This window comes from Mandrillus leucophaeus, unplaced genomic scaffold, assembly GCF_000951045.1.
Source record: "Mandrillus leucophaeus isolate KB7577 unplaced genomic scaffold, Mleu.le_1.0 Scaffold711, whole genome shotgun sequence".
Classification (NCBI taxonomy): domain Eukaryota; kingdom Metazoa; phylum Chordata; class Mammalia; order Primates; family Cercopithecidae; genus Mandrillus; species Mandrillus leucophaeus.
This window is the reverse complement of record NW_012107709.1, coordinates 459,570-485,454: the sequence shown is the minus strand read 5'-3', so window position 1 is coordinate 485,454 and position 25,885 is coordinate 459,570.

The following is a 25,885-nucleotide window of genomic DNA, read 5'->3' as shown; positions in this document are numbered from 1 at the left end:
AAGTGTTGGGGTTACAGGTGTCAGCCACCACGCCCAGACTCAGCACTCTGCTTTAATCTCATTAAATTCTTTCCCTTAGAGACCTCCTTCTGCCTTTCTATCTAATACAAATAACTTTCATAGTATTATTTTCTTGTTTACTTCCTCCCCTTTCAAGGCCCTGCATCTTTTGACTCCAAATTATCTTTGCAACCTCATATCTCGGTTTCCCTTTTCAAATGTTCTGCCCCAGACATACCTTGTAAACAAGGTATGGTCCTTGTCAATCTAGACTCTGTGGTCTTGTTTCTTCTTTCCTGGTCTCCACCAACCTCTACTGTCTACCTGTGAAAATGCTTGCTATATGTCTAAGGAGATGAAACAGTCTCCAGGACATCTTTGCTGTGCCTCCCAGACAACAATGTTCTCTCCATCTCTCTCTGCTGTGTTCCTGTAATTGCCTATTGCCTACACCTTTTATTTGGTACCCTGGCAGCACCTTGTAGTGACTGAGAACACAAGCTCTTGAAACTACACTGCTGGACTCATAGCCCAGCTTTGACGCTTACTTGGTCTGTGACCTCCAACAAATTATGTCATCTCATTAACAAAATAGGGATAATAATAGCAAACTCATGAAACAAATACCAGGATGATCAAAGTAACTAATATCTTCAATAGTTTAAGGTCATGATTAAGATTAGAAACTACCTGGCACATTGCTTTTAACACATGTTAGCTACTATTATCACCTAATTATATAGAGAACCTTGTAACATTTCTGCCTATGATATGTAACTGCTATTGTGTTTCCTATCTTACTTTCCATGCCTTTGTTTCCTACAGTCTGAGATCACCTGACTGATTAGTTTTGCCCACCGTATTGAATTTTCTGAGCCTAGTACCTGAACCGGATCTGAAATTGGACCCGATGAATTGGACTTTGTATCTGGCTTTTCTGGGGCTTCCACTTCTGCCATGTCCAAACCAGTTCTGTTTCTAACTGTTTACCACTGACACAACTGATTCTTTCTTCCTATTATCCTTCAGTGTCAGGACACCTAACAAGGTCTTCTCCATAATTTCCAGAGTCTATCCTACTAGATTTTAAGAACATTAAAAAGCAGAACTATATGTTTTCCTTCTTCGTATTCCCTACAGTGCTAAGCACATCCTAGATGTTCCCAAAACATTTATTGAATAAATTAATGACATAAAAATAGAGGTATTCATGGCTTGTTATTATTTTTCAGTTTCCCAGAAAAGACAACTTACATCAGTGAAATTTGACAGACACCTGTGAAAGTTGTATTTTAGTGGGTTCAAAGAGATAATCAGAACATTTCATTTGATTTGACAAATAACTGAGAACTTTCCCCTCCTACCGGCAGTAACACTTTTAAAAGAGACTCTGTTTCATTAGTAGGGAGAGGTTTTTTTGCTTATGGCTCCTGGAAGACAGGAGTTTGATATTTATTCTCAGGCAATTGGAAAATTGATTCAACTCATTTAGGAATTTAACAATGGATTCATAATAACTCTTCTCAAAGAGTACAAAAGAACAAGTACATCAATTGATCAATAGTACATTTAAGAAGAAAAAGAACCAGAGATCAAGGGAATTTAAAGACACCACTGAAGAGCTCGCTTTCTATTCAGAGAATTAAATCATAAAGTATCTCAGAGGATACAAAACAAATAAAGTTAGAAGTGTTTCCTTAACTTTAGGACACCAATTTTAGAGAGGGGGGCTCAAAACGCCCTCCTATCAGTGGCAAATCAATGTGGCTATCCCACTCAAAACCTCTGGGTCACGGAAAACATTTCATTTAGTCCTGTGGCCAGTCTCTGATGTCTGTTTTAAGAAATTCTGAGTTCCCACAAAGTACACGCCCTTAGCCTTCTCTTGAGGCTCACTAGATTCACTGATGGAAGAATAAACCCCAAGAAGACTCTAATAGAAAAGGGTTTCGAAGGGAAGAGGCTGAGTGGCTGCACGACAGTACATTCCGCCTAGGGAAAATAAGTAGTTTGCCTCCCTTTTGGTTTCTTCTAGAAGAAACACCAGAAGCCTGGGAGAGAATCTTTCCCATCAGTCAATGTCAGGACTTGGTTCAGATCAATACCTAGAAAATTCCAGTTCTAATGGGTTGGGTTCAGATTTTACCAGCTCCAGCTCCACTGACTTCATTCTCTCTCGTTCATCACTTTAGCTTCTGGAATACAACCACCCTATACTCTGTGATGTGTGCATCCCTGTATCTGCCAGTCTTGCTTCTCTGAGAGCAATGGTCTCCTGTGCCACTTGCTTTTACGACATTTACAGTGACATTTGGAGTGGGTGCTAAAAGGACTGGGAGGCATTCTGCCAGAGGCAACAGCCTGGCCGTTCGCTGATATTCACCACTGCCTGCATCTTGCACCTAGCACAGTCTTGGAAGAAACATTTTTTGAATGAATGGACACATGCACAAAGAATCAGAAGGCCACACAGGAATGTTTGGAACATGTAATAAGTAATGCAACTCCTAATTAAATAATATATAGACATTATTTAGACGGCTGAAACCTGGGGAATATTTTCTTTTCTTTCTTTCTTTTTTTTTTTTTTGAGACGGAGTCTTGCTCGCAATCTCTGCTCACTGCAACCGCCGCCTCCCAGTTTCAAACAATTCTCATGCCTTAGCCTCTCAAGCAGCTGGAATTACAGGCACGTGCCACCACTGCTGACTAATTTTTGTATTTTTAGTAGAGACAAGGTTTCACCATGTTGCCCGAGTTGGTCTTGAACTCCTGGCCTCAAGTGATCCACCTACCTTGGCTTCCCAAAGTGCTGGGATTATAGGCATGAGCCACCACACCCAGCCAACCTGGGGAGTATTTTCTACTTGACAAAACTGGGGCAGTCATCTGTAGACCAGTCCGCTGTCTGTATGTAGTGAGCCTCGTCCTGCCCACCTAACCCCTGCCAGACTGGAGGGGGCAGAGCACTCTGAAACTGCTCCTGCCCTGGCTACTCTGCTCGCCACTGCTGCTGCCCCTTGGCCATGACCTTCAGTGATATTGCTCAGCTACCCCCAGCAGCGAGGGCCTCACATCCTTTTCATTAACAAGAAAGTCTGAAGTGTTCAGCTAAGAGTGCAGATCCAAGCCTCAAAAAACAATCGCCCCCTGTGAGGCCTCCCTCATCTCAGGAATGTTTCCCTCTCACAGGGAATACTAGGCAATGTAGTGTTGTGAACGTAAAACTAAGGCTCAGAGTCATGCCCCTTAGATTCTATCTCATCTCCAGCATGGGATCAAGCTCTCTGAGATTCAATTTCCTTCTCTAAAAAAATGGCATAACAATAGCACCACCCTGTATATTTATAGTGTGAGGATTTTAAAAAGTCATCCTCTCCACTGTGTTTCTTCTCTTAAACCAATAGCCAAACAGCAGATCTTTGTAAAGATTCTGACAGGCAAGACCATCAGCCTCCAAGTTGAACCTAGAGGCACCATCAGGATTGTCAAAGCCAAAATCTAAAACAAGGTGGGCATCCCACCTGATCAGTAGTGTCTGCTTTTTGCAGGCAGACAGGAGGAGAATGGCTGCCTTCTCTCCAACAACATCCAGAAAGTGTCCACCTGCCCTTGGCATATGACTGTGGGGCTAGACGATGATCTAGTCTTTCCTCTACCAGCTTGCTGAAGGATACAACCATGCCAAGATGATCCACAGCAAGTGGTCTGCCCACCTGCAGCCCCACATTGTCAACTATTGGAAGAATTGCAGTCACCAAGGTCAAATAAGAGCCCCCTTACTGGCTTCTCTTGCCCTCGCAGGGCAGCCTCCTTCCTGAGCCCCATTGCCCTGGGAACTCAATAAGATTTCTCTTTCCTTGACTGGGAAAAAAAAAAATCATCTTTCTAGAGGTGTTGGCACAGGGTCTGCTCCTAGCATGACCTCCTTGATAATTATCATTATCATTATCATTATCATGGTGGTGGTGGTGAATATATTGCTGCTGCAAAGCCAAGCCATGTTACTAGGTGCTAGCCTGGAGAATGAGCACACTGTTATGCATATCATCTGCTGCCTGCCAATGTGAGGACTCAGCTATGACAACACACCTGCTCTAGTCTCGTGAAGTCTTGGTTCTAAATGTGTTTCCCAGAGAAATGCCCTTTAGGTCCTACTACAACATCTAATTGTATATTTGTGTGTTGCATTATTTCCACAGGCTCTGTTAATTATATTCTAGTGTATACTAAGTTACTCCCAGGTATATGGGTACCCTTAGCCTTCCAGTAAGGTAAGTTACTTGAATAAGACCTCAGGTAATTAATGTTTTCTAAACAATTAAGTGAACAAATAAATTAGTCTCCTCAGACACTCACCAAGTTATTGTCCTTGGGAAATCAGAAGAGTTGGAATAGAAGGAGAGAAAAGAAAAACAGATACCTTAAAATTTTAAATCTAAATAGAGACTAAAGAAATAGGCCAATGTTAATAGGGTAAATGAACTTTCTAATGCTCACTTGGCAACAAAAACAGACAATGGAAATGTAGGGGATATACATAATTAAAGAGAGTTATGTGGAAACCCACATAAGTTCTTTAGGAGGATTTTAAGTGCCTATTGTAGAAGAATTAATGTTATATGGATAGTAGCTGAAATAGCTGTTTTTGAAGTTCATGCAAATATAATGATAATTGACAAGCTTTAAAATGGCAATATAGCAAGAGATGAGGGAGCAGAGAATTTGTTTATTGTCTACATTTACAGAAAAATCTTGAGGTGGAGAGTTAGTTAGTTAAGACTGAAGGTGGTGAAACCACTGCCAGCCTGTCCAGGTCACCACCAGCAACCTTGAAGATCAGCTTGAATATGTCTGTGTCTTTTGTGAAGACATTTCTGCAACACCATTTTGGCCTGTGAACTATTGGTAGAGACAACTTAGATGGGAGAACAGCACCGTGAATGGGCTGTTTCAGTCTTTCAGAAGTGTGCGTGGTGGTGGGGCAGGGCGGGGGATGCACACGTGCACACTGTAGGCATGCTAAATGTTTGAAATGGTCCTTGTCTAATATCTCTCCTTTTGAACATGTTTCCTCCAACATTAGAAGTGAACAGTATCTTTGAGTTCCCATCCATCCTTTAAGAAAACTAAAAAAGCTCGAAGAACTTATTTACAGGTGTTTCTCCTCCTTGAGATCACAAATTTTCTTGTTCTTCAGAGTTCACTCCTAGGTCCTCTTCTTGACTCTCTCCTTTAAAGGATCATATCTACTTCTCTAGGCTTGAATTGTCATCCAAAGATCAACATTGTCAAAGTTCTATATCCAGTCCTGATCTCTCATCTGTGCTTGAAAAGGATGTGTGTGTGTGTGTGTGTGTGTATACTTATATATATAAGTATATATACACACACCTATATATACACACACACACACATATATATATGCCAACTCAGCATGCCCACTTAGATTGCTCAAAGACCCCAAAAACTCAACATGTCCCAAACAACTGAACTCATGACTTCTCCTGTGCTAAGCCTGTTCTTCCTCCACTTTTCCCTATTTTAGCACACAATCCCAGACTAGGAATTATTCTAGATTCCTTCCATTCTCAACTCCCCAAATCCTACTCATTCCACTTCCTAATATCTCCCAAATCCACTTCTTCGCTTCCTCACCCTCCAACATCCCATAATGCCAGCTGCCATCATCTCTAAGAATAATCAAAAAGTCTCATAAATGGTATACCTGTACCCATTAACACCTTCTTCTAGTTTATTCTTCAGATTGTAGCCAGAATATTCATTTTAGAAAGCAAGCTGTTTTAATGTCTCTTCCTTGCTAAATACCTTTTGATAGTTTCCCATTGCTCTGAGAATGGGAAAAAACCCCACATTTATAATCCTTAATATGTCTCCTGGAGTTCTCCGTGATCAGGCTGCCTCCCCATTCTCCTGCCTTACCCATCTCTTCTCTCTACACTCCAGAATTATTGGCCTTAAAAATTTTTCTCTGATGGGTCATTCTCTTTCTTGCACTAGGACCTATTTATACTCTGCCATATAATTTTTCTCCCTCTCCCACTTACTCGGCCTTTTCTTATCTAATGCCTCCTTTATGGTCCAAACAAATTTCACTTCCTTAGGAAAGTATTTATGGACTCTCCAGGACAATTTCCTCTCATGGGCTTCCACTGAGCATTTCTCCTACACAGAACTCAATAAAGTTGTTTGATGACTCTCTTCCCTATCAGGCTGCAATCTCTCTAGTTCAGTGCTGCGTATCTAGCAACCAGCACATTTTCAGGAAAGAAAAGTGGAATGCATGAATACATGTTTTAGTTAAATGATTACAGGCTCAAGTTAAAATCTTGAATCCATTTTTTTATCTTCTGGCAGAGCAGCAAATATCATTACATACTAGCTCAGCTCAAATGTGTTTATCAGATTAGCAGAAAGCAAGGTGTGAAGGAAGAGTAACACCACAGACAAGTAAGCGTTTTCTGTGGCGGGGCTAGGATGCAATAGTGGATGGTGGATGCCTGAAAGGGTGACGCAAAAAAGCACACCAAAAGGGGAAAGAAAAGGTACAGAAATCAACTTTATAGCATCTTGGGAATAACTTGGGCTTCAGAGTCAGAAATATCTGAACCTGAATCCCAGCTCTGCCATGTATAGGCCAATTAATTAATCTGAGTCAATATCTCCTTGCTGTGATTTGAAGAAAATAATACTACATAGAAAGAGTGAGGATTATTCTTTTTTTCTTTCTTTTTTTCTGTTTTTTTTTTTTCTGAGGTGCAGTTTCGTTCGTGTTGCCCAGGCTGGAGTGAAATGGCGCAGTCTCGGTTCACTACAGCCTCTGCCTCTTGTGTTTAAGCAAGTCTCCTGCCTCAGCCTCCAAAGTAGCTGGGATTACAGGCACATGCCACCATGCCTGGCTAATTTTTTTGTATTTTTGGTAGTGACGGGGTTTCATCATGTAGGGCAGGCTGGTCTTAAACTCCTGACCTCAGGTGATCCACCCACCTCAGCCTCCCGAAGTGCTGGGATGAGAGGCATGAGCCACCACGCCCTGTCTGAGGATTTTTCTTTTAAATGGCAGGAAGATTCTTAGCCGAATTGTTAGTTTCCTTCTCTCTAACTCCAGGAGGACACACTTTCCTCTTATGTTTATTATGCATTCAGTGTATCATGCAGGAAAATTTATGGTGAATAAATTGAATGTAAATTGTGTATTAGTCAAGATTCCAGCAGAATACAAAAACCATGCTATGTAGTTCGAGAAACGTTTTTATAGAAGGAACTAGTTAAAATGGTATTAACAGAGTTGGAAATATAAACAGAGAAGTCAAGACAGCAAATAGGTAAGCGGGGATAGGAAGCTGCTCCCCAGGCTGGAGGATCAAAGAAAGCAGGCGAAACCTCTGCTGGAACACAGCTGCTGGGGGAGAAGAGTGGGAGCTGTACCATGGAGGGAGAGGCTGCCAGAGGGAAAGAGCTCCAGTCCACCGAAGAGGCCACTCAAAGCACAGAGAAGGGGGAAGATGCCCTGCATCTCCTCTTCCTCCCTCCTTCCACTCTCTAGCTGAAGGCCAATGGCCAGGGGCTCCTGGGAATTGCAGTTTGCAGAGTCAGACTTCTGAGACTAAAAACAGAGAGTGGAAAGCCAGCAAATAGACCTGAGTACAACAGGCAAATGACTGGCACAAATGGCAAACAAGGGTAATGAGAAGTGATTTACTTGAACTCTGCTACCAATGACAAGAGAACTACTTAGCTATTGTGAAACTCCATAGACCAATACAAGAAGGATTATTAATAACAGTAATTTCACTTTTTGTGCTTTACAAAGCATTTTCAAAAGGTAAAATGGGATAATGGAAAGAAAACAAGCTTGGAAGGAAATAGCCTTGGTGTGTAAACAATTTAAACACCGGCCAGGCGCGGTGGCTCAAGCCTGTAATCCCAACACTTTGGGAGGCCGAGACGGGTGGATCACGAGGTCAGGAGATCGAGACCATCCTGACTAACACGGTGAAACCCCCTCTCTACTAAAAAATACAAAAAACTAGCCGGGCGAGGTGGCGGGCGCCTGTACTCCCAGCTACTCGGGAGGCTGAGGCAGGAGAATGGCGTGACCCCGGGAGGCGGAGCTTGCAGTGAGCTGAGATCCGGTCACTGCACTCCAGCCTGGGCGACAGAGCAAGACTCCGTCTCAAAAAAAAAAATCAAAAAACAAAACAAACAAACAAAAAAAAACAATTTAAACACCAAGATGTAAAAAAGTAAAGCAAGTGTCTTATAATATTTTTTCCACTTCAAAATAAATGACCGCTGTTACCAAGTTGTTAAAAATCTTATAGAAATTATTGATATATATGTCAAATAGATGTGTATAGAGATATACAACTTATAAAAAAATGCTAGACATATGCTTTTGAAACTTTGTACCCACTTCAAAATATATCTTTGTCCTCTTAATCACATATATAATTTAATCTTAACTATTTTAGTGGCTGCAGAGTACGGTACCATATACTCAGATCACAATTCACTTACCCAATTGCCTATTGGGAGTCATTTGTAGTATTTTTAATATTTTTTCTACTGCAAATAAGGTTGGAAAGAGTACGTTTGTATAAATACTGGCAGGATAAAGTTCTAAAAGTGGAATTGCTGGGTCAGAGAGTAAAGGGTTGTACATTTTAATATATATTACTAAAAGGCAATCCAAATTTTCCTTCAATTTATATTCTCTTCAAGAGTAGATAGAGAACTTTTTTCATATGCTCCTGACAACACCATGGTTTTTAAAATCATATCTAACCTTTTGAAACATATACACATGAGAAAAAAAATTCCATAATTATTATTATTTGCATGTCTTCATTGGTTAGGTTTAACACATAAGAGCACTTGGGCAGTTACTATTTTTCGTGAACTGCCAATTCATATCCTATGCCAAGTTTTCCATTAGGTGATTTAAAAAATATGTTTGCTGGTTTGTAAAATAGAACAAACTTTATCTAAGGTTGTTAGGTGTTGTAATTTTTTTTTCTTTATTTGCCTTTAGTCTTCTGGATTTTTATGTTATTTGCCGTGCAGAAATTTGCCATTTACAAGCTGTAGAGCCTTGAGCAAGTCAATTAAATGTAACTTGCCTCTTATTAATTTATTCATCTGAAAATGGGGAATAACGATATGCTCTTCGCATGTTTGAAGCATCTCTCAGATCACCTGTATACATTTTCTTTGACTAGAACATAAGTAGTCACTTTTATTGTTAAACTTTTTTTTATGTTACAACATCTTATTTGAAATAAGTAACAACTTTATGAAGCGGGTGTGGTGGATCTTCATATCGTCATTTTTCAAATCAAAAGCTGACACTCAGAAACTTTTCCTGAGTCTATTATAATCAGACAACTGTAAATAATATTGGTGGGCTGGGGGAGGTCCCCAAACGCTGGTAGGACTTTGACCTCAGCCAGTGTCCAGGCCCTTGGCACCATCGTGAGAAGGAATTCAAAGATGAGTCAGAAAATACTGAAAGTATGGAGATTTATTGCAAGTGAAAATTATACACCCAAGAAAGAAGAGTGTGGAGTTCTCAAGAGAGACTCACTCAGTAGGGTTTGGGGTTTCTATCTTTATGGTTTTCTTTAACCAAAGGGTGGGATATTCATGAAAAGTCCTGGAAAAAGTTGATTTCTCAGAACTGTGGTGCCGCCCTTTTTTCACAACACATGTGAGTGTTCATGCACTGGTGGGTGTGTGATTACGTTAATGAGTATACAATGAGGTCCTAGGTGAAACCAAGGTCAAATCCAGTGCCATGTTGGTTCCGGTTGGTCTTAGCCAGCTTGGTCCACGCCCTGGTTTTTCAGGATCTTACCAGTCCTTAGCTTCTGCAGCTATTTCAAAGTTTCCTTTTGCTAGTAATGTGAAAATGCTGCCTGGAATTTTCTATTCTCCTGCAACCACCTTGTATTATTCCTGACACATTAAGATTTAGAGATTCAATTTTTGGTTCATGGTATAAAAAATAAATGCACTTACCATTTTACCACTATGCTTTTTGGTGGTTGGATGTTAAGACCAAAAGGAAAGATCCTCTACTACTTATGAAAAGAAGAGACTCCTGCAGAGCTATGTTAATAGTCAGTTGAGACAGCAGCAAGGTGGACTTTACAGGGTTTTTTCAAATTTGTTTTAAATTAACGTATTAACTAACACACAAAGACATTTAATCACTGTGGCTGTGAATATAGTGAAAGGAGGGAGGGATAGTTATGAGGTCTTTTTCAGGTGCATTTTATAGCATTATCTTCCATTCAGCTCCTGTTTACTGCCTAAAGTGACAGCCTGGTCTTCATACATGCAAAAAGACAATTATTTATTGTGCACAAATTTCTTCAACCAAACTTTAAGAAACAGGATGTCTGAATACAGAAAACTGATATTTTCCAAAAATATCATGTTGGAATATGCAATCATATTTCTTAGCTTTTCATCTCCTATTCCGGGAAAGTCACCTGTGACTGGAAAGAAGATTTAATAATGAAGGTTGATCATGTAGAAAAAGAAAAACATACACATAAAAATGCAAATGCCCGGCATATAGGACATTATCAGTAAGCCAGATGAAAGTTTAAGCACTTCAAATATCCTAGGGACTTCAGTTGCTCTAATAAAATGGAAATGCTTCCAGACATATGCTTAGAGAGATTATTTCAAGCTTTATATAGATGTAAAACGTTTTAGTTGTAGAGGCAAGAATGGAAGCCTAGGCTGGGCGCAGTGGCTCCTATCTGTAATCCCAGCACTTTGGGAGGCCAAGGTGAGCAGATCACCTGAGGTCAGGAGTTCAAGACCAGCCTGGCCAACATGGTGAAACCCCATCTCTACTAAAAATACAAAAAATTAGCTGGGAGTGGTGGTGGGCGCCTGTAATCCCAGCTACTCGGGAGGCTGAGGCAGGACAATCACTTGAACCCAGGAGATGTAGGTTGCAATGAGCCAAGATCGCACCATCGCACTCAACCCTGGGGGACAAGAGCAAAACTCTGTCTCAAAACAAAAACAGAGCAAACAAACAGAGAATGGAAGCCTAAAGCCGACGAGACTAATAGCTTCTGAAACTTCACACAGACACTAAAGATTTTTCACAAAAATAATAAGGTAAGCCCTGTGGTTCCGCACTGAAGAGAGACATAGCTGTTTGGGTACTTGGAAGGTGGAACAAGCCATTAAAAGGAGAAGGCACTGCCAGCAGGCACTGTTATGGTCTTCAGAACATCTTTGGAAACAAGAACGTATCTCCATTATGGTCCATTGCACTAACTCTTCCAGAGAAGTGCCATCTTGGAAAACTACCTGCACGGTAGACTTTACAACAAAAGCTAGAGACTTTTAAACTTTATAACTTTATTGGAAGTAAATTTTAAACAATTAAAGATGCATGATTCTTCAGTCAAGGAATATGTTAACGTATTTTAGAAACCTATTTATCTGGCCAAACATCAGCCTGAGTTTGCCAAGAGGCAGGAAGATCTGTCAGACAGAGTGAAGTTAGGTGTTTCAGCTTTGATCTGGTCTAGGGAGAGTCTGAGCTGCCTCTATTCAATCTACACAAGTACAGACCTCAGAGGCTTTCCCTACTACATCATTACTATCTGTCTAGGTGTCCGGAGACCTTCTGTCTCCAAAGGGGTTGAGTTTCCTGCGGTACTAAAAGATGGGTTGTTCATATAAGAAGGAAGACACAGTCTCAGTCCATAGATGGGGATCACTATGATTGAATGTGATTCTACTGTCAAAGAATGGTGGGAGAGCCTTCTTTAATGGCCATGGAAACTGTGTTTAACTTGTCATTTCAGTACAAGCAATCACATTTCCTCGAATGGAAACGTATGTGATAGTTTATGGGTTATTTCTTGGTTTCCGTGTAGTTTTCAGCACTGTGGAGACTAATTGCTCAGGTACCGACAGTACCTGGATGCTGATGCTCCTCCTATCATTCAGATCTGCTTCTCTAGGACTAGATCACTGATCCCTGCTCACAACATGCTCTTCTGTCTTTTGTCTTCTTTCCCTAAACTCTTCATTTAGAAGACTATGGTCGAGATAGCCAGGATCTTCAGCTATTCTTCAAGAGCCATTCTTTTTATTTTTTTCTCTCTTTTTTTTTTAGAAGGAGTCTCACTATGTTGCCCGGGCTGGAGTGCAGTGGTGCGATCTCGGCTCACTGCAAGCTCCGCCTCCCGGGTTCACACCATTCTCCTGGCTCAGCCTCCCTAGTAGCTGGGACCACAGGCACCCGCCACCACGCCTGGCTAATTGTTTTTGTAGTTTTCAGTAGAGATGGGGTTTCACTGTGCCAGTCAGGATGGTCTCGATCTCCTGACCTTGTGATCTGCCGGCCTCTGTCTCCCAAAGTGCTGGGACTACAGGTGTGAGCTTCCGCGCCCGGCCCAAGAGCCACGCTTTTTGTCCCAACCTAGATATTAAGTCTAAATGGCAACAATTTTTTTTGATTTTTTATTTCTCCTACTTTTTTTCACTAAGGCAGTAGCTATAGGATATGGAATTTGTGGAATGGAATTGGACCTGGAAGTTCACAGGAAACAGAAAAATACATGGACTGGAAACACAATCGCTAGTGTATTAAATTTGTACTCTGCCTCATATTCATTTTAAGAATTTGAGGCTATTTTTTGTGATTAAAACTTAAGGAAAATTGCAAACTACAGACTTGCCCAGTTTATATTTGAGCTTTTAAGAGACTATACTTCAAAAATAGCATGGACTAATAGTAATGCTTCAAACCCATAAACATCCTCATTTGAACATTATGTCAGAGAGGGTTGGATGGAACTTGTTCTGTCACATGGTTGTTGTTAGAATAAAGCAGAGAGAGAAGAGAGAGTTCCACAGTCTGGATGCATTGTGCTTTTGAAAAGAAAAAGGAAGGTTACCTGCAGTAGGCCTTCCCACCAGAGAGCAATCGCAATGTCCAGTTGGTTCTCATGCCTTTGATCGTTCTTGACTATATCTAGCTCTCCTGCTGAGTTCTTGTCTCAGGCTCACAGATTCACATTAACTCAGGCTGCAGTGAGGCAGATTTCTCTTACTGAGAGGGAGCTGTTTTGATCTGTGCACTTTATCTTTAAAAGGTTTCCTGAAAGCCTATCTTGCAGCATTTCCCAAATCATGTTCCACAGGATCCTGGTATCCAGTGAGATGTAAAAAGGTGTTGCATAGATAAAAGGGATCTGTAGTCAAACTATTCAGTGATATTCTGCAAACTTTACCTCTTATCATAAAGATTCAGAATTCAATTAACATATAAAAGGTTCAGAGAAAATCTACATAAAAGAAACCTGTCTAACTTTGATAAACCCCGGTATTTCCCAAATTTTGCAAACACAATCTTAGTTTTATTCATCTAGTATCAATAAATATCACATGAACCACATTTTGCAAAAGGCTGCTGTATATATATGACATAATTTATTCAGATATTTGATTCCACATACCCCTTTCAATAAAGATAGCAAGTATTTCTATGTAGGACAAAAATCATAAAATATTCAGAAGCATGAAAATATTTTTTACTTGTGGAAACTTTTCTACACACTAACTTCAGAACTTTAAGTGGTCCTTGAACAACCTGGACTGCTAATGTTTAAAGGCTGTGACACCATTAAAATGTATTTGTATTGACATCACCTTCATTATAAAAGCCATCGACCCTCTTTAATGTAAGGGGCTCAAGTAAGAGGTAGATTCAGCTAAGTTAGGGGCAGATGAACCACATAGAATTGTGCTGCATGGTACCCTACGCTCAGAGTGAGATTTTGAGGATTGCGAAGATTGAAGCCCAAGGGTAAGGCAAGCTGGCAGACAAACTAAGCAGGCAGTAAGGAGCCAGTGGAGTTCAGCCACAGGAAAGCAAGTTAAAGCAACAGATCAAATTCTAGGATCCTGGAAAAATGCAAACAAACACTAGAGCAGAAGGTTAGGCAAGGTGGGGAGAGGGGCAGACACACAGAAACATGGGTGCAGGAACACAGGCAGGCTGAAGAGCAGGCACGTGCACTAACAAAAAAGACCTAGCAGCACATGTCTGCTACAATAAACAACTTTCAAAGGAAAGCCTTCCTCTCAGGACAGTTGATGACGGCAGGCAGGGCTATTCCAAAGTCGGAGGGCTGCGGCTGTTAAGTAGCTTATCTGGATAAGGAGGGAAAAAGACAAGCACAACAATTATATGATAAGGCAGAAATCAACCGAATGTTTTCTTGTATTTAGAGGAAGCAGGATTTGATTACTTTTATGGGTGACTCATCATTTTAATTATCATTTATAATATAATTCCAGTTTTACATTTTTTATGTACAAAATTATAACAAGTTATAGTATGAAAATACCCATATCAATGAACAGGCTAAGCATGCCCATCATATATGTGTCCTTTATGAGAGATGACAAATTAATATTAAAATGTTAACCAATGCCGATATCAACAAAAGCCAATATCAACAAATGCAAATGTCAATGCGAAGAGTCAGACTTAGAGTGGACATCACTGTGCACAAGAATTGCATATAAAATGTTAAGCATTTTTCATATACATAATTGTAATGCAATTTATTTGAATGAATTGAGTGGTGTCTTATGGTTTTTAAGTTTTTATTTTTATGAAGTTTATTTTTAATTTAGTAAAACATTTGATTCTAACCCATAGGTCATTATTAATACAAATTGTGTGATATTCACCATGTTACTCTTTTGAGGGATGTGCAAGCTGTACAAAACAGTAATAACAATGGTTTTGCCATTAGTCTGGTTAGGAGAGGCACTAGGGTCAATCCCTGCCAAATACTACTCAGTACATCCTTACATCGTTGGTCCTGCAACGATGACCATGTCCTACTTCCTAGAACCTGTGCGTATGTTAGGTTATGTGGCACAGGGGAATTAGGTTGCAGAAGGAATTAGGTTGCTAATGAGGTAAACTTGAGATGAAATCATCTTGAATTATCCTGGATTATTTGGGTAGGCCAATTGTAATCATGGAGCTCTTCAAAGTGAAAGTTGGAGGCAGGAGACACAGAGAGAGAACTAGAGGGGGAAGCAGAGAATGGGTGGCGTGGGAAGAACACAGCCTGATTTTGCTGGTGTTAAGACAGACAAAGATGTCACAAACCTGAATGGGGCACTCTCTAGAACCCAGAAAGGACAGAGAAACAACTTCTCCTGGAGTCTCAAGAAGGCACACGGCCTTCCCGACACGTTGATTTTAGCCCAGTGTGACCCGTTTCGGAATTCCAACCTCCAGAATAGTAAAGAATAAATTGTTGTTGTTTTAAGCCCTGTGTTTGTGATGATTTGTTCTGGTGATTATGGTGCCATAGAATCCTCTTATGCCACCAGAGTTTCATTATCTTCCTGCTGATGGCAGAAGTGCAAAAGAGTGAGGAGAAGGCCCCAACGCTCTTAAAGCCTCAGCCCAGGCCTGTCACCTCTACTTAGCTTACTATCAGTGGGGTGAGGAAATATACATCACCTTCTGTGGAAAGAACGTCAAAGTCATACAGCTAAAGACGTGGAGACAGGGAAGGGTAAAGTCTTGGACACAGTAAAACAACTTACTGCAGGGGACATCTTACTGCGGTAACATCTTACTGCAGTCACGCATTCATAACTCTTATGAATGGAGATTAACTACTAAATGTTCCCCATCTTAAATTAGAATTCAGGCATTCCCTCCTTTAAAATGAGCACCATGCTGCACTCATTATATTGGAAAATCATGAAACTTCAACAATTTTACTGCTACATGGGAAGGGTGAAAATGATTTGTTTGCGGGGCATTTGCACTGGTACAGCCATTCCAAAGAGCAATCTAGTGACACTTATTGAAATTAATAATGTATTTTATATATTCTGTCTCCCAGCAAGGCCTGTCTGTCCATCCCTCAGGAAAATTCAAAAAGTTGTACAACAAAACAGACACAGGTGAGGGGAAATGTATTGAAGTGTGGCTAAATGTTGCAAAGAGTACCCCACTGGTAGGAGAACCAAGTACAAGATGTGACAGAGGCATATTATGGCTTATGTCATATACTATGTGGCAGTGAAGAGTAATGAGTGAGATGCACATACAGAAACATGTATAGATTACAGAAACATATGTTGAGTGGGAAAACAGAGAGAGACAGGGAAATCTCACAGCATAATACCATCTATGCATAATTAGGTGCCCACATAGCACTGTGTAGTTTTCAAGCATCTGTAATTATCTAAATAAATATGTAGCAGGTGGATTGCAACAAAATATATTAAATACACAAATAGGTGCCTATGTGGGGGTTTGGAAATGGGATTGAAAAAAACAGGAAACTCAAAAGATTCTTAAAAGAGAGGCCCTGACAAATGGATGATGACAATAGTAACTCATAAACTAAGTACTGGCTAAAGCAAATTCGGCACACCTGATCCTTAAAAGCGTGGGAGGGAGAGAGGAAGAAAGGGAAAGACAGAACCTAAGGGAAGACTCCAGGAAAGAAGTAGAGGAGGTATTTGGCAGTCAGGTAACAGCTTCATAAAGCAGCTAAGTTTCTACATCACGGTTCTTATTTTCTATTAATTTTTTTATTTGGGAGGAGATGGCAATGCTTTCTAGCCTTCCTTAATAGCACTGTGTGTATGTGTGTGTGGGTGTGTGTGTGCGCGCGCGTGTGTGTGTAGCAGCACTCATATATATATATATATATATGAAACGTCTCTGTGAAATTTCTCTATAGCTATTTCATTTCAACTGTTCTTAGTAAGTAGTTTCTGAGAGCTATTTGACTTCAAGGGTTAATTTTTAAACCTACATTTCAAGGTTTTCCTTTTCAAAATGCATCTTTCTTGTGAATAAATATGGCAGAATGAGGCAGCTGAAGTGATCAGTTACCCTGGGTGTGTCCTCAATCATGGAAACTTTTCTCTGCAGGATGGAAATTGCTTTCATCTTTCAAAGTAAAGCCATGGAGAGAAGGCTGGACCAACCAGGCTGTTGAGAAATTAGAGAAAATCTCAGTCTTTCAATGAGAGGGACAATTGAAGAAGCTTCCCAGGCTGCAGCTACTGTGATGCCATTGCGTTGGCTTCAGAAGTTAGCTACACCTCATGCTGCTGCCGTCCATGCTGACTGCAGTCCCCTGGGCATGTTTACGTTTTGTCTGAGTTCTTAGCACTCATTTTTTCTGGCATTCAGGTTTCCCATCTGTAACCACTCTTGCCAGAGGTAGAGGCTTTGTCAAGATTGAGGACTATGCTGGACACACAGTAATTCCATTATCACCAGATAAATTCGTAATGAATGAACACATGATGCTCTGCGCTCTCTCTCTTTCTCTCTCTCTCTGTACACACACACACACACACACACATATACATCATACCTATATTTCCCCTGGAGATCTATTCTGTCATTTCTCTTACTACCATTCACTCCCTTCCCATTTCTGCTGGAATCCTGAATCACCAGCCTGCCTCTCTCACTCTTGCCAAAGCTCCACCACCTGTGGGTCTCCACCGGCCTCTCTCTTCAGCTTGCACAAGACCAAGATGCAGGAGCTGCAGCATTCAGGTAAATTATGTAGGGGAAGGGTAGGATATGATGGGAAACCAAAGCAGAGATCCTTTTCTCCTAGAATATCCTGGCCTGGATTACCAATATTTTTGGCATTTAGGCACTCACTGGACTGGCAGGGCAGGGTATAAACGGGGCTGGCTGCTTGCCAAGCTGTTATCTCCCTTAACCAGTCTGTCAGCAGTTCTCAGGGAAAACACAAAATCTTTCCCACAAAGGTGCAGAGAAGGCACTCTGATTGTATTTCATCATTTTAAAAGAAAAGACGATTACTTCAAAGAGGTAACTATGCTGCTGATGGGATTTCAGGCTTTGGTAGACACAATATTTTAAAAATCCAGAGCATTTCCACACATAAGAAAACAGACAGATGTACCCAAACATTGCCTCTCTTTCAACCCATTTCAAATGAGGAGCAGGATTAGCACTTCTCAGAGTTCAGGGTAAGTAATCCACTCATCAAGGTGTCCGTAAACAATGTGCAGGAGTAGGAGGAAGGGTTTCATGTTACCCAGTGGATCGCATTTTACTTCAAAATTTCACCTCTGACTCTACCCTCAATCCTCCACGAACATACCTTGGTCCCTTCTCCCAATCTCCAAACTTGCCACTGGCACCCCTCTGACCTAACAACAAGGCTTTCCTATTGGGCTCCTCCTCCTCAGAAGACAAGGAGAGTTTTCTGTCACATATAAAACAGGTCAGGCTGTGAGATAAGAACTGGAAAGTTGGGCTTTTTCTCTTTGTGTATGTAAATTCTTAGTTGAATATGCATGTAATGTTAAAAAAGACTCTTCGTGGATATTTACCAGTTCAAATGCTTTTTCCAGATTGTTTTCCAGCATGAAAAAAAAAAGCAATTGGAACCAGCCTTAAATTAGAATTAAAAACAGATACTTTTAAAAAGTGTATGTAAAAAAGCTCTAGGTTACTGAGATTCTTTAATCACGACAACTTTAAAATGTGCCATCTGTGGGCAGCAATAGGGTTCTCATCAGTTGAAAGGTGAAGGTTAATCGTAAGCCGCTGAAGAGCTGACTCCAAGCCTAGCTCTGAGTGGAGAATGTATTACATAGTCATGATCTTATTTAGCATGCAGGGTAAATCGCCTCATTAGGAATATAATGTGAAGGAGATTCACAACTTTTCCAATGGGTCAGAGGGGTCAACTAAGGAAAAGAAGGAGGGCAGTCGTGGAAATAAGACTCTGGCTCGCTGTGGGTGTATGCCTGTCTTGTCTAGTGCCTATAAACTTACTCATTTTAAGAATGATATCTGTCGAGAAAGGAGAAAAGGCCCCATGAGAAGGTGAAGACCCAGAAAAACCTTTCAGAGGTTTGTTCCAGAGGTCATAGGTATGAAATGCAGTCACAGACAGCCAGTTGAGGGAGTCTGAAAGGCAAGGGTGAGAAAGGGTAGCAAGAGGTAACAATCGCTTCAATTAACAGTAGCTTTCATTAACCCTGAGCTGGCCCTCAGCACAGGTGGGAGGAAAGGAAAGGTGGTTTTCTTTCGTCCAGTTTTCTTTCTTTATCCTGTAGGAAATCTTTTCCTTTACTCATGGCCCAGAATAATTTCTACCCTGAATGGCCCAAATCCAAACTTTCAGCACAGTAATCTTTATGAAACTCCTCTGATGGCTTAGGGCTCATTTTGGGTAGGATCTTGACCTTTCCATCTTTCCCAAGGTTGCCTGCTTCCTCTAGGGCAGTCACGGCTTATCCTTTCTGGCTCCTCTTTTACCACCTTCTACTGGAATTTACCTGACCTCTTCTCAGCTTGGCAGGCTCTAGAGAGACTGACCTCTGCAGATGGTTTAAAGGGAGAAGCACGAGGGTTCACAGTTCACAGGGCTGCCAATCAGGCCTGTGCAGGTAAGAAATGTATTCTAGCAGTGGTCTCCTGGAGGCTTCACTTCCTGTTGCTTTCTCCCACGAAACAATGACTTTTTTTCCTTTCTTTTTTTTTGAGACAGGGTCTCTCTCTGTCACCCAGGCTGGAGTGCAGTGTGTGATCTCGTCTCACTGCAACCCTCTACCTCCCAGGCTCCCGTGATCCTTCTGCTTCACCTTCCTGAGTAGCTGGGATTATAGACAGGTGCTACCAGGCATGCCCAGCTAATTTTTGTATTTTTAGAAGTAGTAGAGATGGGGTTTCACCATTTTTCCCAGGCTGGTCTCAAACTCCTGACCTCAAGTGAGCCGCCCACCTCAGCCTCCCAAAGTGCTGGGATTATAGCATGAGCCACTGTGCCTAGCCTTAAAAGAATGGTTTTAGTAGACATTTCAGAGACGCTGGGTTCCATTTAAGGTACAAGGGACAAAAGATAATACTCTTGGCATTAGGTAAAAAGGATAATGAAGAAGCAGTTTTTCTAGGCTTAGAACTATTTTTCTAAGACATGGAAGAGACACGGTTTTAAGGGTTCCTAAAATACCAATAGATATTAAAGAGAGTAATGCCTTTTCCATCATCATATCCCTCGGAAAGGAGTATCCAATGACTTAGGAGGTAAATCTCTAATGTTTCAATATTGAGAATTGATAGTGTTAACTTATCAAGCAATCAAATTTCTTACATAATATTGGCATTTAAAGATGCTGGGAAACTTTCAGGAACTACTTAATTTTACTCAACTCTATCTGTGACTCTGGCAAAATAACTTTGCTAATTTTAAAAAGAGGTAAAAATGATCTCACATGTACGTAACATTAACCACTATCATAGGGTAAGAATGAAGTTAGGGAACTTGAAGATTGCAGAGTACTTGCAATGAAGTTAGGGAACTTGAAGATTGCTTTGCGTGTAGACAGGGAACTATAAAAATGTCACCACTGAGTAAAAATGACCGAGACTTTAGTTCCAACTCCTCTGTGGAAGCTTGTCATTTTAATTTCAGTGTCCTGATTTTTAAAAGAGAGTAAACTACAGGGTCTTAAGATTTAATCCATTTTGTCATTTTTAGTCATTCGATAAGTTATACTGTGGCATTTGAATAATGTGTTCCTGGCATGTGATGAGCAAAATGTGTAATATACACAGAAATAAAAATAAGGCAAGTAGGTCTCTATAGAGCAGCCATTGGCCATTTCAGAGTCTAAGGTCTTTACCAGTAAAGAAAACTGTTGTTTGGTTTCCATTGTAGCCTGGTGGCTGGCAGATAATCCCTGCCTTATTCTGTGAGAAAGAAAAAAAAAATCAGAGGGTTAAGAATGCGATAATAAGGAGATATTATAAAATTATTTTCTGACTCTGGTACTAAACATCCTAATTCCAACTGTAAATACCATTGTTGGTAGCTAATGTAACTTTTATTCCGTAGAAAACTCAACAGTCTAAAAGAATATAGGGAGACAGAACCCAACCTAGAAGAAATGGACAAATTCCCAGACACATCAAGGAATTCGTAGACAACCTATCAAAACTGAATCATGATTAGATAGAAAATCTGAACAGACCAATATAAGTAAAGAGATTAAAGCAGTAATAATACAAAAATTAGCCAGGCGTGGTGGTGCATGCCTGTAATCCCAGCTACTCAGGAGACTGAGGCAGAAGAATCACTTGAACCCTGGAAGTAGAGATTCCAGTGAGCCAAGATTGCACCACTGCTCTCCAGCCTGGGTAACAGAATGAGACTCTGTCAAAAGAAGAAGAAGGAGAAGGAGAAGGAGACGAAGAGGAAGAGGAAGAGGAAGAGGACTCCAGCAAAAAAAGCTGTTGGAATTAATAAATGAATTCAGTAAAGTTACAGGATATATAATTGACATGGTTTGCATTTTTGTCCCCGCCCAAATCCCATGTTGAATTGTAATCCTGAACACTGGAGGAGGGGCCTGGTGGGAGGTGATTAAATCTTGGGGGCAGATTTTCTTCTTGCTGTTCTCCTGATAGTGAGTGAGTTCTTACGAGATCAAGTTTTTTTAAAAGTGTGTAGCACCTCTCCCTTTGCTCTCTTCCTCTTTTTCTGGCCATATAAGATGTGCCTGCTTCCCCTTCACCTTCTGCCAAAATTGTAAGTTTCCTGAGGCCTCCCCAGTCATGCTTCCTGTACAGCTTGTGGAACTGTGAGTCAATTAAACTTCTTTTCTTTATAAATTACCCAGTCTCAGGTAGTTCTTCATAGCAATGTGAGAACAGACTAATACAATAATCAATACACAAAAATTAGTAGCATTTCCATACACTAATAGCAAACTATCTGAAATAGAAATCAAGAAAAACATCCCATTTATAATAGCTACAAAAAGTAAAAATAAAATACTTTGGAATGAATTTAACCAGGGAAGTAAAAGACTTACAGACTGATTAAGACAAACAAAGAATTTACTAGGCGTGGAGGCACATGCAAGTAGTCCTAGCTACTCAGGAGGCTGAGGCAGGAGAATTGCAGGAACCTAGGAGTTCAAGACTGCATTGAGCTTGTTCACATCATTGCACTCTTACCTGCAGGCAGAGTGAGACCCCTGTCTCTTAAAAAGTAAAACAACAACAACAAAAAACAAAACTCAATCTGTACTTCACTATTTTCCCGCCCAAACTTTTTCCCTCTATCAGCATTCAGACCAGGTAGAAACGTGGCAGGCTATGGTACAGATGATATATTTTGAAGTAGCCCCATGACTGCCCAATCCTATTACCTTCAACTCCTTCTTGCTGTATACATTATTAGTTCATTCTATGTTCCTGTATCTACTCATGGATCAAAATGCCCAGAAATTGCAAGGCAAGAAGAAATAGGAGGTCACGCATCTACTCTTAAGAAGTGTATTCTGAACAAGAAAAATGCCTCAGTTAATGCTAGAAATTTTAAAACGTGTGGTGGCAATGAATGTTAGAGATTAAAAATGTGTTTGATTAGTTCAAATGATCAGGAAAGCGATGCATACGAGATGTAAAAGATCCTACCTCAATTCAGACAGAGATATACTACATGAAAACCTTCCAGGCACTCAAATCACTCCTGAGTGACCCCTTCCATAACTTCATTCATTACCGTATCTGACACAAAGTTCCCATTTTCTGGTTGCTTCCTCTTAAACAATTAGTGGTAGCATTCCAGGTAGGAAAGTGGATTTTGGATCACTGGACTTACTGCAACTATTAGAATGTCATGCTCTTCTTTTAGAGTATTGTTTATAAATTCTCATCATTTCCAAAATCCCAAATTTGAGCATTATAATATCTCCCAACTGGTTCAAACTAAAATTGACCCTGACCACAAGAAGAAAGACAAAATGTAGATAATAAGCTGTCCTTATTTGGATAAACTACAAAAGTCTGTAAGTTTCCTGTTCTGTAAAATGGGAATAATGATACTTTTACAGAGCCACATGATAATAAAATGAAATGAAGCATATAGTGTACCATTTAAAAGAGAATAAAATCTAAATAAAGTTGCATTTATTCTTACTAAAAGAAAATAAACTAAGAAATAATCATTTGATAGTATTCAAAGCAGTATTCAAATCACAGTATACGGCCTTAAACATGTTTTAGTATTTAACAATATGGAATGGAAATAAACTAAGCATTAACCTAGAGAAGTTAGAAAAATATATTAACCACAAAAAGTCAGAAAAGTATTCATAGAAATTTTGCATTAAAAGAAAAACTGTAAAATTAATATAGTTTCCATGCTAATACTTTGAAACATCTCATTAAGTGCAGAAAGTATTTTCCAGTTTCATCAATCAAACGCAGAAAACTCAAATCTACATTAGCATATAAAAAGCATACAAACTCAGATTCTGAGGAAATTAATTATGGGAATAGAATAATATTTAATATTAAATTATAAAATATCATTAATTTCCTAGAAAATATTACAAGACTGTAACTGACACAAGAAGCAGAAAACTTGACTAATCCAATAACTGCTCCAAAGTCCACCTGGTTCTGTCAATTTCTGCCATTGCTCCTCCAGTCCATGGGTTGGTAAACTTTTTCTGTAAAAGGTCAGATAGTAAATATTTTAGGCCTTGCAAGTCATACAGTCTCTGTTGCAACTACTCGGTTTCATCATTGTAACTAACATGAAAGCAGCCATGGACACTAAATGAATGAGTTGGGCTGTGTTCCTATAAAACTTTATTTATAAAACAAGTGAGAGTCCAGATTTGGTCTGGGAGCCAGGACTTGCAGACTCTTGATCTAGTCCTAGTTACTACCATCACGCCGCTTAGATTATGTCCATAATCTTCCAAATAGTTTGCTTACATCCACTCTGCGAAGCAGCACCCCTAACCAATCTGTTCTTCACAGTGCAGAAAGGCAAAACTAAGTAACAACACCCTGTTTCACTTTTAACATCTTTTCATTATTTGCTCTTAGGATAAAGGAAGAAATGCATAAGAAAGCCCAGCCCTCATCTGTTCCATACTCTGTTTCCTTTCAATTGCTTCTGCCTCTTCTGCCTCTGCCTCTGCCTCTGCTCTCTTCCACCACAGGACTTCTCTATATGCTTGTTTGTCCATCTGGATGTTTCTACCTCTCCTCTTCCCTAATCAACTCCTCATAAGTTATACCTCAGCTCATGCATCACTTTCTCAGCCAATCATTCTCTGATTTATCTGCCAAATCCAAAACCCCTGGCTTTTCCTGGCAGTATTTGTTTGGACTGCAATTTCATACGTATTTGTTATTTTTGGATCATTATGCATCTCTCCACTAGATTATATACCCTAGGATGGCAGAAGGTATTCCTGGTCTATTTACCATTTTGACCTCGGTCCTAACATCGTGTCTTTTATGTAACAGAGGCTCAATTAGTTGAATGAGCAAACTAAAGAATGAGTAAGAAAATAAGTGAACCACGGAACAAATGTAAAACTCATCAAATAAATATCTCTATAAAAGATTCCAAGGTCAATTATACAATGATTTGTTTCAACTTTTTTAGTTCCCAGGCTTTACTAAAAATTCCAAAGCATAAAATATTTCAAAAGTCTACCCAATTTATTTCACAAAACTAACATAGACATATTAAAACATAACAAGAAGAAGACCTGGACATTGTCTTTTCACAATATTCTTTCTTGACCTACTTGATCCAATCAGCTGTATCTTTTCCTCTCCTCAGACGATTTCAGTTCGCACCCAAGGCTGAAACCCACACATTTAGGCAGCTTCACCTGGGTAGGGTGGGGGGCTCTGAAGGGATGGGAGGGGAGAAGGCGGATGGTTTATGAGAATAGCAGGTCATTGATGTCAAATGCTGATGTTACGAGAATAGTGGGTCATTGATGTCAAATGCTGATGTCTCCAATTCAGTAAACCTCTAGCCATGTACTTGTATTATTAAACATGTATTTATAAATAAAGTAATACTGAGATTATCAGACTAGAATAGATTTTTATCTCTCCAATTATTTTGAGAACAATAACAGACTGATGTAAGGATAGACAGAACAATAGAACAAAGGAGCCCTGAGCTTTATATTGACCTACATAAGAATTCATTTTTAAATGAAAGGGGTTTAACAAATCTGTGACAAAATAAATAAGTATTCAATAATTAGTGTTGGATAATTGATACCCTATTAAGAAGAAAGTAGGAATTTCTAATTTGCACAATAATCCAAGTAAATTCTAGTTAAATATAAACGATGAAATTATAAAACAACCTGCAGATTTTAAAATGGTAAATATTTCATTCACATCAAGTTAAAACTTCCTAAAGTATAAAAGTACTGATAGAAATAGCAAGTTAAAATGTCAATGGCATTGTCTATATAAAAATATCCATGTACATACATATATATGTGCATGTGTATATAAATGTGTATATACACATACATAATAGATTAAAAGATAAAAAGTGAGACAAGAATTTTTAACAAATACTGTATGGCAAAGGGTTAATTTACTTAATATGCAAAGAGATCTTAAATTATTTAAACTTAGGGGAAAAGAGGCAAACAGCACCATCCAATAATTGATGAATAAAAGAAGAAATTTAAAAGTTGCTGACACACAGTAAAAACAAATGTTCAATCTCACTAATGTTATAAAAAAAGTCAATTTAAACAGTAATGAGAGATCATTTTCAGATACAAGATTGACATCTTTTTTCTTTTCTTAATGACGATTCTCAGTGCTGATGAGAGTGAAGTGCAATGTTTACTTCCATTTATGGTTAGTGCTAGTGTAAGTTGATAAGCATTGAAGAAAGCAAATTAGGAACTAAAAGCCCTTAACATCATACTACCTTTTCTAGAAATTTATTAATGTCCAATGATATTTATTGCAGGGTTA